The following is a 13,050-nucleotide window of genomic DNA, read 5'->3' on the forward strand; positions in this document are numbered from 1 at the left end:
ATTTTCCTAAGCACCTCTCTAAGCACCTCCCATTGTACAATGCGTAACATTCAAAAGGAAAGTCACGGTGCTACAGTGCTAGTCTAGTGTAAAATAAAGAAGAAAAGTTAGAGACTCTTAGTAGGTACTCCCTCCGGTCCTTTTTACTCCGCGTATTAGATTTGAGTCAAGTCAAACTTTGCAAAGTTTGACCAAATATATACTAAAAAATATCAACATCTATCATATCAAATATATATTCCATGAAACTAGATTTCATAATGAATCTAACAATATTGATTTCGCATTGTAAATGTTGATTCATATTTCTATTAGCTTGGTCAAAGTAAAGATGCTTTGACTTCAGACAAAACTTATATGCAGACTAAAAAGGACCGGAGGGAGTAGCTAGCAGGTTGTTTACTGTTGTTATGTACTATAAATATAAATAATTCGAAATTAATTTTATTTCACCATCAATTTGTTTATATATAATTACTATAAATGTACACAGTAGATCATCAATTTACAAAATAATTTAAGTCATTTTAGTCTTCATTATATGGATAGAAAGAAGGGAAATTAGGATCCTGTAGCTTATCTAACATTCCTTATCAATGTTAGAGGATCCGGTTCCGTTAAGGCCGTGCACAAGTTAAATTGGAGGGTCTTTTTTTAGCGAGAAGGTAAATTGGAGTAAATGACTCCAGATGTACAGGTAAAATTTTGCACGGTAGTAGCATACACGTTTCCACAAAACATTGGCCACTATGTCAGTTTTCAGTTATGCAGACACAGATGCCTTTGGAAAATGGAAGGTGGAAACGGGGAAGTACGAGAATCCAAAAAAAAAAGAACCAAGAAACCAAGAAAACTGTGATGAACAGATGAAGGAAAGACTGTGAACACAGCTCGAGTGAAAAAAACTTCAATCAGAACAAGAAGAAGAAGAAAGGTGAAGTGAACTAGCGACCGGAAAATCAATGAGTTTCTTCTTTACCCAACAGAACGTTAACGTAATTTCGGCCAAAAAAAAACAGAACATTAGCGGGCGTAGAAAGAATGGAAAGAGAAGGAGAAACTGACCTCAAGCCCTGCTCCCAGACAGCAATTGAATTGGTCCGATTCAACGCAGCTGCGTCGATACAGCAGAGAGGAGCAGCAGCCGGCGGATACCTGGCCGGAGACGACTCCAGAGCTCGGGCGCAGGCGAGCAAATGCGGACGCGGACGCTTCCTCCCCGACGGCGACTACGGGTAAGCGAGGCGTCCACCTTTTGTACCCGGCCGCCCGTTCGCGATTGCGGCGTCCGCGGCACGACCCAGTGGAGCTTCAACGTAGTACGAACAGGTGTGGGGGCAACAGGACGCGGCACGGCCTTGGCAGTTGACACCAGTACTAATCACTAGTTTACTCGCGCGGCTTATTATTTTGTTGCGTCTGACACGATATAAACGCACACGTTCACACACGCGCGCACACGTAGCATTCACCTTATGAACACACGAGTGCTGCCTATGTATGGTGCTAGTTCAGCCATATTTTAGGACTCCGCTAAAAATCTGACGTCAGATTTTTTATCATGGCAAATTAAACTTTTTTATGGCAAATTGTGTTGTCGAGGACGACAAGTTTAGTTAGTAAGCATGACAAATCTGGCCTATGCTAGGATTTTGTCGTGTCTTAAACTAAATTTGCCATCCTCACGCCAACTAAATTTGCTATTAAAAACCTTTGATTTGTCATGCTTAAAAATCTGGCGTCAGATTATTAGCATTATCGATATTTTATGTAGGCGCTCTTGGGGTCGCCACACGGGCTGTGGATTCACGCCATCTATTGATGACACAAAATTCAGATAATATTGGATGGAGTCATATCATAGTTGCTTCAATTCGTTGAATGAAGCAGGCGCCTTAGAAAAATGTAGGGTGGTACCCAGCGGATGAAGGAGCCAATGACGATGCAGCCACATGTGCTCCCTACTAACGGGTCTCCCGGCAAGACAACTGGCTAGCAAAGTCAGCGAGCCCAGGCTGCGTAAGTTGAGTGTGACCAGCCAAGGAACAATTGTTGGCAGCACCAACACTTCATCGCCTGTTTTTCGCCACTTGCATTTTTGTACGGCGCCATTGATCAGTCCAAGACAATGACACTCCGATACATAGTACGAGACTGTACTACTCTTCCCTTTTTTGTAGCCGCAAACCGTAGAACTATTGTTCTATGGTATTTTTTCATTACATAAACAAAAAGTATGTTACAAATGAGGGAGGAACAGAAGGAAGAAAGAATTGAAAAGGAGATCCTCTTTGTGAGCTAGGATAATTCACAATTCAGTAATTAACATTGGGCTTGGTCGAGGGAGAGGAGAAGATCTCTGGCGAGATCATCGCGGCTTACATTACCACCGCTCACCACAACATGCGCGTATGTTGTCTGTCTCCAGGAAACCAATTTGTTGGATATTTCTTCTGTTTTCGTTATGGAAGCCTTAGACACGGATTTTGATGGTTATCCGCTGGAGGCCACCGGTGGTTGACTTGTATGTACGGTCCGTAGGAGGACGCGGACAAGATTGCTTTCCTCGACGAGATGTGAGAGGTGCAAATTGCCTATCCATGCCTCCGGTGACTTTAATATGAACTACTCCCTTCGTTCCTAAATAATATTTGTCTTTTAGAGATGTCAAATGGACTACCACATACGGATGTATATAGACATATTTTAGATTGTAGATTCACTCATTTTGCTCCATATATAGTCATTTGTTGAAATCTCTAGAAAGACAAATATATAGGAACGGAGGGAGTAGCTAGCATGGCGAGGACAAAAAATATGACAATCTTCGCCGCCACATGAGGGGGAGATTTTCCTGCTTCCTAAATGATTGCGAGCTCAAAGAGTTGTACCTTCATGGTCGTCGTTACACATGGTCTAACGAGCGTGCCGCTCTGTAACGCCCACGATGCGGCTATATCTCCCACGTGTCGAAGTACGACTTAGAGGCATAACCGCATTGTAAGCAATGTCGCAAGTGGGGTAATCTTCACACAACCCATGTAATGAAAAAGGGAAAAGAGGTACATAGTTGGCTTACACTCGCCACGTCACACAATAGCATAAATATCATTACATTCATCCAGATACAATCAAGGTCCGACTATGGAACCAAAATAAAGACAACCCCAAATGCATAATGTCCCCGATCGCCCCAACTGGGCTCCACTACTGATCGTCTGGAAAGGAAACGTAGTATCGTCCTGAGTCCTCATCGAACTCCCACTTGAGCTCAGCCGTATCTCCTGGAGCGGTATCATCGGTCCCTGCATCTGGTTTTGAAGGAATCTGTGAGTCACGGGGACTCAGCAATCTCACACCCTCGCGATCAAGACTATTTAAGCCTATAAGAAGGGTAAAAGGTATGAGGTGGAGCTGCAGCAAGCACTAGCATATATGGTGGCTAACATACGCAAATGAGAGCGAGAAGAGAAGGCAAAGGCACGGTCAATAAACTATGATCAAGAAGTGATCGTAGAACAACCTACGATCAAGCATAACACGAGACCGTGTTCTCTTCCCGGACTCCGCCGAAAAGAGACCATCACGGCCACACACGCTGTTGATTCATTTTAATTAAGTTTAAGTTTCAAGTTTTTTTACAACCGGACATTAACAAATTCCCATCTGCCCATAACCGCGGGCACGGCTTTCGAAAGTTCAAATCCCTGCAGGGGTGTCCCAACTTAGCCCATCACAAGCTCTCACGGTCAACGAAGGATATTCCTTCTCCCAAGACATCAGACTCGGAATCCCGGTTACAAGACATCTCGACAATGGTAAAACTAAACCAGCAAAGCCACCCGAATGTGCCGACAAATCTGATAGGAGCTGCACATATCTCGTTCTCAGGGCACACCGTATGGGCAAGACGTCGGGTTGGCATAGACCCTGGTTGCCCAGGGGGCGCCAGACATCGCCCAGTTTGGACCAACGCTTAGAGAAGCACTGGCCTGGGGGGATTAAAATAAGGATGACCCTTGAGTCCGTGAAACCCAAGGGAAAAAGGCTAGGTGGCAAATGGTAAAACCAAGGTTGGGCCTTGCTGAAGGAGTTTTATTCAAGGCGAACTGTCAAGGGGTTCCCATTATAACCCAACCGTGCAAGGGAACGCAAAATCAAGGAACATAACACCGGTATGACGGAAACTAGGGCGGCAAGAGTGGAACAAAACACCAGGCATAAGGCCGAGCTTTCCACCCTTTACCAAGTATATAGATGCGTTAAAGTAGACAAGATATAATAATGATATCCCAACAATAAACATGTTCCAACAAGGAACAAACTCTAATCTTCACCTGCAACTAGCAACACTATAAGAGGGGCTGAGCAAAGCGGTAACATAGCCAAACAACAGTTTGCTAGGACAAGGTGGGTTAGAGGTTTGACATGGCAATATGGGTGGCATGATAAGCAAGTGGTAGGTATCGTAGCATAGGCATAGCAAAAGAGTGAGCATCTAGCAAGCAAAGATAGAAGTGATTTCGAGGGTATGGTCATCTTGCCTGCAAAGTTCTCCGAGTTGATGTTAGCTTGATCCTCGTAAACGTACTCAATGGGCTCCTCGATCACGTACTCGTCTCCCGGCTCTACCCAAAGCAAGAACACAAGCAAAGGGACACACGATCAACCACGGTGCAATGCACAAGCAACATGATGCAAAACATGGCATGATATGCGGGACGTGATATGCGATGCATATGCATGTTTTGGAAAGGAAAGATTGAACCTAGCCTCATCTTGGAAAACCAAGAGTGCCACTGGAAAGATGAGTTGATTTCGGTCGAAATCGATATAAAGATCACCGGAATCGGATGCACGGTTTGCAAATGGCAAGCAAAACAATAATGGCGCAAAGCTGCGATTAACAGCACGGGGCCATCTAAATGCAACAAGAACAACAAGCTACTGCAGTCTAACATAGCAACAAAGCACATGGAAGGGATCCACTCAAGATGCTTGACAAAAGATGAACACTGAGCTACGGCTAATTCACTCAATAGCAGGTTCAAACAAGCATGGAAAAAGTGCAAAAGATAACAGGTTACAGACTTAGAGAAAATAACAACATGTCAGGATTTAACATCAGGAAGCAATGTTTAGAGCAAGATAACAACATGCTACAGGAACATATCATGGCAAAGCAAGGCATGGCATGAAGATACTCAAAGCATACAAAAAAAGTCCCTTACTGACCATGAGCCAAAAGGGATCAGAAAATACAATGAAAACCATGTGAACACAACAACTTTCGTTAACAGATTCAGACTTAGTAGAAAACTGGAACATGGCAAAACAGATTCATGTAGGCATGTTTACGAGCTCGATGCACTCACCACAAGGCATTGCATGACAAAATAAGCATACACCCAGCAAGTAGACATGACATAGAAGCTAAACATGGCAAGAACAACCTCATAGCATGCACGGATCAACTACAACAACCTCAGCAAAATTGCTTAACATGTACACAATCTACCAGGAACATTTTATAGCAAAAGTAGAGCTCGATTGAGTCATGCTAGGGTGCTCCATAATTGCAAACAAAGACATGGATGGATAGAGCATAACATTATCTCAAAATCACCCTTACTGAACATGCTCAAAAGAGGCATGGATCACTCTGTAGCAACAAGAATACATGGCATAAAAATATTATCAGGGAAAAGACTTAGAAGATTTCTAAGTCCCTGAAATCAGCAACATTACGAGGGCTACTTTGCATGCTTGTGCTAGTCACCACAGAGATCACAAAAATACATGGTATACACCCCTGTAAAGATGGCATGGCATACTTCAAAACACATGTAGGGCTCAAGTTCATAGGAGGCACACATTAATCATGGCAAAAATGACAAATGTCCAATTACTGATAAGAATCTGAAACTAACATTGCATAGCACTCTTGCAACATCATTTAGGGCAACAAGATGAACTCAAATGAACATGGTGCAATGGAATGAAATGAAGTACTCGTCGAGACGAACAATTTGATATGCTGCACGCCCGAAACGGAGCCACGGATGCAGAGATATGATGCGATGAAAAACGCTAAAATTAGTAGGACTTAGGGCAAAATTAGGTCAACCTCTCATATCCGGATCTAGATCGGGCACGGACTTCGAGGAGGACCGGAGCTTCTCGCCGGAGCAGAGGCCGCGGTGGCCGGACTTGGCTGGATCCGGTCGCCGGGGCGGCGCGAGGCGGCGAGGGACGGCGAGGGCGGCGGTGGCGCGGCGCCGGAGCGAGTGCGGCGGACGGTGGCGCTTGTCGGCGTCGACGGCGAGGCGGCGCCGGCGTCAAGGTGGAGCAGGGCGGAGCGGGGCGGCACGGCGAAGGGACGGGCGGCGCGGCGAGGGGCGCTCGCCTCGGGCGAGTGGCGGCGGCGACCGAGCCTCGGGGGCCCGCCCTGGGCTTGGCTAGCCGGCGGCGCGGGAGGCAGCGGCGGGCCACGTGGCGGTGCGGGGTTCGTCGGGTGGAGCCGGACGGACACGTCCGGCCTAGTGGTTTGTGTCCGGCGGCACGAGAAGAGGGAGGGGGCTAGGGTTTGATCCGAAAATTTCGAGGGAGAAGCCTTTTTATAGGTAGAGGGAGCTAGGAGGCTCCAAATTGAGCACGGTTTGCGGCCACGCGATCGTAATCGAACGACCGAGATGATGGAGGGGGTTTAGGTGGGTTTTAGGCCACTTTGGAGAGGTGTTGGGCTGCAACACACACGAGGCCTTTCCGGTTCTTCGGTTAACCGTTGGAGTATCAAACGAAGTCCAAATGGCACAAAACTTGACAGGCGGTCTACCGGTAGTAAACGAAGGCCGCTTGGCAAGTCATGGTCCAATCCGAAAATGTTTAACACCCGCACACGAAAAGAGGTAAAAGGGAACACCGGAGGACATAGGAGCGCCGGAATGCAAAACGGACAACGGGGAAAATGCTCGGATGCATGAGACGAACACGTATGCAAATGCGATGCACATGATGACATGATATAAGATGCATGACAAAGACAAAACAATACGCAGACAAAAACCCAACAACGAGGAAATATCATAACTTAGTGCCGGAAATGGCAAGAGTTGGAATACAAATAAGGCAGGTTACATACGGGGCGTTACACGCTCCCACGCTGGTCAAGCTTGACAAGGTTGCTCACTTTTTTTGGAAAAGAAGGCTCACCCCCGGCCTCTGCATCCGAAAGATGCATGCGGTCATATTATTGAAAAGTTCGAAGCAAAACATAGTCTTATATCCATTACAGCTCGCAAATGGAGCAAAATGATAAATAAAAACTCATTGCCACAGCCAGCACGAAAAAAGGACAAGATCACTAGACTCTTATCATATTATGAGACCGTCATCCAAACCGGTTGAATATAGCCCGTGCTACCATCTCCCACTGGTTGCACCCAGTAACCGAAGGCTCCCTGGAGTTCGTAGGAGTGAGTAAGGACTACGTACGGATCCATGTCGTAGCTCTGAAGATGACCCGCAAGAAAGTTAAAATATGTTTTCTGTTGACGATCATATCGTTCCTGCAGTTCCATATAGCCCAAATAAGTGCGCATATTCCAATCCGAATATGATATGTGGTGATATGGTCTACTCCAGATAGCCACGTCCCAGATAACGCTTCAATGCTAACTTGAGGAGTAATGTTAAAGGCTATATGAATCATTCGAAAAGGTGTTGTATTGTTTCGTCGTGATCATAAAAACAACATCGTGCATTACCTACTCATCGTCACTTTAGTAAATTATCTTTGGTAAGGATCACTTGCTTGTGGGTAAACCACATAAAAATTTTGATACGCAAGGGAACCTTAATTTTCCAAATATGTATCGTTCTTGGGATTGGGCCAGAATTAATTAGATCCAAATACATAGATTTTACCGTAAACACTCCGTTTCTAGTTAACATCCGGTGAAAGGAATTAGGATTGGCCGGATATTTGAATCTCCATCAACCTCCATACCAAGTGTAGCTAGGAATTCCAACACTCCCCAACTAAAGATCGCCTAAACTGAATATTTAAGGGCACCGCCTGTAATACTATAGCCACGTAATCCTCCTTACGTTGTACAATATTATATAAGGTGAGGTACTGTAGGGCTAGAGGCATCTCCCCTAACCACGTATCCTCCCAAAATCTTATTGTCATCCCATTGCCAACAAAGAATTTGGCCCTACGAAAGAACATGTCTTTTGTTCTCATAAGCCCCTTCTGGAATGACGAATCATTAGGTCTTGCGGTAACTTGGGCAGAGATTTAGATTGTAAATATTTGTTTGGTAATATATGTGCCCACATACCATCAGTCTCTACTGATAACCTATATAGCCATTTACTCATCAGGCATTTATTTTTAATCTCCGATTTCTCAATTCCGAGACCCCCCTGGTCCTTGGGTCGGCAAATGATATCCCATTTTGCTAGGCGATATTTTGTCTTAACATCATCTGACTGTCAAAAGAATCAAGATCGATAGAAATCTAGTCTCTTCTGTACCCCTTTAGGTATTTCGAAGAATGATAACAGGAATATTGGCATACTAGTTAGGACTGAATTAATGAGCACCAGCCGACCTCCATAAGACATAAGCTTGCCCTTCCAACAGCTTAACTTTTTTTTAAATTGATCTTCGATGCGTTTCTATTCTTTATTAGTAAGTTTACGATGATGAATCGGGATGCCCAGATAGCTAAAAGGCAGAGATTCCAATTCACATCCGAACAATTGTTTATATGCATCTTGTTCCTCTTTGGCTTTACCAAAGCAGAACAATTCGCTCTTGTGAAAATTAATTTTTAGTCTCGACAATTGTTCAAAGAGACATAGCACCAGTTTCATATTCCGAGTCTTTGCGAGATCATGCTCCATGAAAATAATAGTGTCGTCAGCATATTGTAAGATGGGTACTCCCCCATCGACCAAATGGGGAACGAGTCCACAACTTGGCCGTTCTCCTTGGCCCAGCCTATAAGAACGGTCAGCATATCAGCCACTATATTGAATAAGAGAGGAGACATCGAATCTCCTGTCTCAAGCCCTTATGAGTCTGAAATTAGTGACTGGTATCATCATTAACCTTTTCTCCAACACTACCTTTTTGGACTAGGGAATCCATCTGGTTCTTCCATGTCTCATTAAATCCCTTCATGCGCATTGCCTGCTGAAGGAAATGCCACTTTACTTTATCATATGCCTTCTCGAAATCCATTTTAAAGATAACCCTATCGGTGTCAAAACCGGCAGATCTCGGGTAGGGGGTCCCGAACTGTGCGTCTAGGCCGGATGGTAACAGGAGGCAGGGGACACGATGTTTTACCCAGGTTTGGGCCCTCTTGATGGAGGTAAAACCCTACATCCTGCTTGATTAATATTGATGATATGGGTAGCACAAGAGTAGATCTACCACGAGATCAGAGAGGCTAAACCCTAGAAGCTAGCCTATGGTATGATTGTTGTTCGTCCTATGGACTAAAACCCTCCGATTTACATAGACACCGGAGAGGGCTAGGGTTACACAGAGTCGGTTACAATGGTAGGAGATCTACATATCCGTATCGCCAAGCTTGCCTTCCACGCCAAGGAAAGTCCCTTCCGGGAACGGGATGAAGTCTTCAATCTTGTATCTTCATAGTCCAGGAGTCCGGCCGAAGGTATAGTCCGGCTATCCGGACACCCCCTAATCCAGGACTCCCTCAGTAGCCCCTGAACCAGGCTTCAATGACGACAAGTCCGGCGCGCAGATTGTCTTCGACATTGCAAGGCGGGTTCCTCCTCCAAGCACTTCATAGAAGATTTTGAACACAAAGGTAGTGTCCGGCTCTGCAAAATAAGTTTCCACATATTGCCACAGAGAGAATAATATTTACACAAATCTAATCTGCTGACGTATTCCGTAGCGTGACATCACACCACGACCAAGTCTTTATTCGAATCGTTTTACTGTCCCACCTCAGCACGTTTAGCGAGGCAGTTTCCTTGGCACGTCTTGTTAAAGCAGAGATCGTGTCCCCTTATTCCGGGATTCTCATCAATACGGGCGTGGGTAACCCAACTGTACCCGTTGGTATATTTTCTCGATCAAAGGCGAGTCCCAAATGGTCACGGGGAAGGCCCTTGGTATTCAACCTCTTATAAAGAGACCAAGGCCTTACTCCTTTCTTTCAATCTCAAACGAGTTCGCCCTTCGCCTCGAGTTCCAACACCCAAGGTTCCAGATTTCAGGCGCTTTGGACCTTCGACAATGTCCGGTTCCGACCTTCGAGGCTGATGGATGCCCTCCTCCGTCACGGAGGACGACGTGCTGAAGTTGAGAGAGGCCAGGTTCTTGACCGGCGAAATCTCGCATAGGCTGCCTGCTCAAGGGCAGGTCATTCCCACTCCCAAGCCCGGTGAGAGTGTGGTGTTCATGTCTCACTTCCTTCGGGGGCTAGGCTTCCCGACGGATCCCTTCGTGAGGGGGCTCATGTATTATTATGGGCTGGAATTTCATGACTTAGCCCCGGAGTCCATCCTCCATATTTCCTCATTCATCGTCGTGTGTGAAGCCTTCCTCCGTATCACTCCTCACTTCGGACTATGGCTCAAGACCTTCAAAGTAGAGCCGAAGATGATCGAGGGATGGCACGCGGAGTGCGGAGGTGCTTTTATGAGCAAGAAAGCTGGTACTCCATGGCCCAAGGACTCTTTTCAAGAGGAGTCCAGCTTATGGCAACGAGAGTGGTTTTATATTACCGCTCCCAGGGCCCCTAAGTGGGTGGCGCCACCTGCCTTTCGCTCGGGTCCCCTGCCACGACTGGCGTCATGGGTCAATACGGGGCTGGACTGGGGGTCGGCAAAGGACATGCCCCTGTTGCAGGGCCACATCCGAGATCTCCTAGAAAGAGACATCAGTCTGGTCGTGGTGACACAGGTTATGTTAATTCGCCGAGTTCTGCCCTGCAAACGTCGCCCCCTCCGCCTGTGGGAGTTCAACCCGGAGGGACCACGAGTTCTCCAACATTTTCTTGGCATGACGCCCGTGGAGATGTACAAATTGTTCTTCGGACCACAAGTAGTGTGTCCGGATTCTACGGAGGACGCAGGTCTGAGCTGCAATCGTCCGGATACTCAAGTAAGTAGCCTTGTGCCCGGACTTGCTATCCGTATATTTATCATAAAATTGCCCCTAAAAGAGATGTCCTTTAAACAGGAGTGGGTAGCGAAAGCAAAGCTAATCAGGTGTCCGGCCCCCCTCCCCGAGACCACGCCGGGTCCCGTGCTAGTCAGGATGTTGGAGGTTGTGCCTTCAAAGGGAAGCGAGGGAGGGGACAAGGAAGCTACAACATTCTCAAAGGAGGTTGTACGGAAGGGAGGAATCGAAAATTCCTCTCCTCAGGGGAAGAAGAGGACCGCCTCTGAAGACCCGGAGACCATGGCCTTAAAGCGGGGGAAGAAATCTTCGCCAGAGGGTCCTGTGCTGGGGGATACTTCGGCCGAATTATGCCCTCAAGAGGATCAGCCCTCCACCGAGCCGTAAGTAGAGAGGAGTTTTCTTTTTAAGAAACGAGAGAAATCCCTGCTTTATATCTAAGAAAATTAATCGAAAATTTACCTTGTAGCTCGGACCTTAGCCCTTCTCAGCAGAGCTCGTCTTCGGGGGATCTTCTTCCGGAGATGATGGAGAGCGGAACGCCTCCCCCTGCCGTACCGCCTTGCGAGGTGGGCGACCCTGAGGTATCGTCGCGGAGGGTTTCTCCAAATCCAGTGGGGCCGGAAGGTAGTCATATGGCCCCCCAAAGCCCTCCGCGTCCGGCCTTCGAAAAGGGCCATCGTACGAGTCCGGCGCTGTCTGGTGCGCGGTCGGAGGAGCTGAAGGATCTGCTAGGGCGAGCATCCATCTCAGAGGAGCACCGTGCATTGATGGGTACGGTGATTGAGAGGATTTCATCCGCGGAGAGCGGATTGCACGAGGCCGTCAGGAGTTTACTGACAGGTTTTGAGGTATGCAAAATAATGTACCCTTTTTGGACAGTTGCGCATAAATAAGATGCGCCCTGTGTAGATAGTAGCCCCTGAGACTCTGTGTGTTGTCAAAAGTGACGGCGCACAGAGGATCATAATCCCAGGTCTAATATGCCGCCTTTATACGTAGGTGGCGAAGTGTCCGGTGGCCAGACGGACTGATGGATTTGCCGAGCTAAAGCGGCATCTTGACATGGCAGATGCCGACATCGCACTTGTCCACAAGCGGCTTGACGAGGCAAAAGGTATGTAATTCCGTCGACGGCGCCTGGTAAGAGGAGCTTTATGCCAGTATCTTACAATGTGTGCGCTTGATGCAGATGTTGCTGCTGCCATGGAGAATCTTCGGGCGGAACTTGCCCGAGCCAAGGAGCAAGCCAGGAAAAGTGATGCGGCTGCTGGAAAGGCAATTGAAGAGCTGAAAGCCGAACAGGCTGCTCACTGCCGAAGCAAGAAGGAAATGGACGAAATGGCCATGAGGCTGAAGAATGCTGCTGACCGTTGCAAGCTTCTTGAAAAAGAAGATCAGGCGGAACGGACGGACCTGAAGAAGGCCGTTGCCGATGCCAAGGATGCTCGCTCTGCGATGAGATCTATGAAGGAGGAGCTGCGTCAGGCCGGAGAGATCGCGGCTGGAAAGCCCTTTATGCTACGGAGGAAGTTCTGTGATCCTAAACATGCTCCGTTAGACCAGATGTGGAGTACGGCGGACACCTATCTGGATTTAGCAGCGAGTGTCGCAGATGCGGCCGAACACTTCCAAGATCAAGAAGATCGCGAAGTGGAAAAGCTCTTCTGGTCGCAGTTCCACAATCCAGAGCGTCCACTGTCATTAGCAGAATGGGCCGAGCTAAATAGGTTGTCCGGACTCGCCATGAAGTATGTCATGAATCATCTGTGGCCAGAGAGGCCAGAGCCGAAAAGTTATTTCAACTTGGTGCAGCAGTTCCTTGGTGCGGCGCCGCATATCAATGCGATGAAGAGGTCAGCGTGCATAGAGGGTGC

This window comes from Triticum urartu, chromosome 3 (genome assembly GCF_003073215.2).
Source record: "Triticum urartu cultivar G1812 chromosome 3, Tu2.1, whole genome shotgun sequence".
NCBI classification, from domain to species: domain Eukaryota; kingdom Viridiplantae; phylum Streptophyta; class Magnoliopsida; order Poales; family Poaceae; genus Triticum; species Triticum urartu.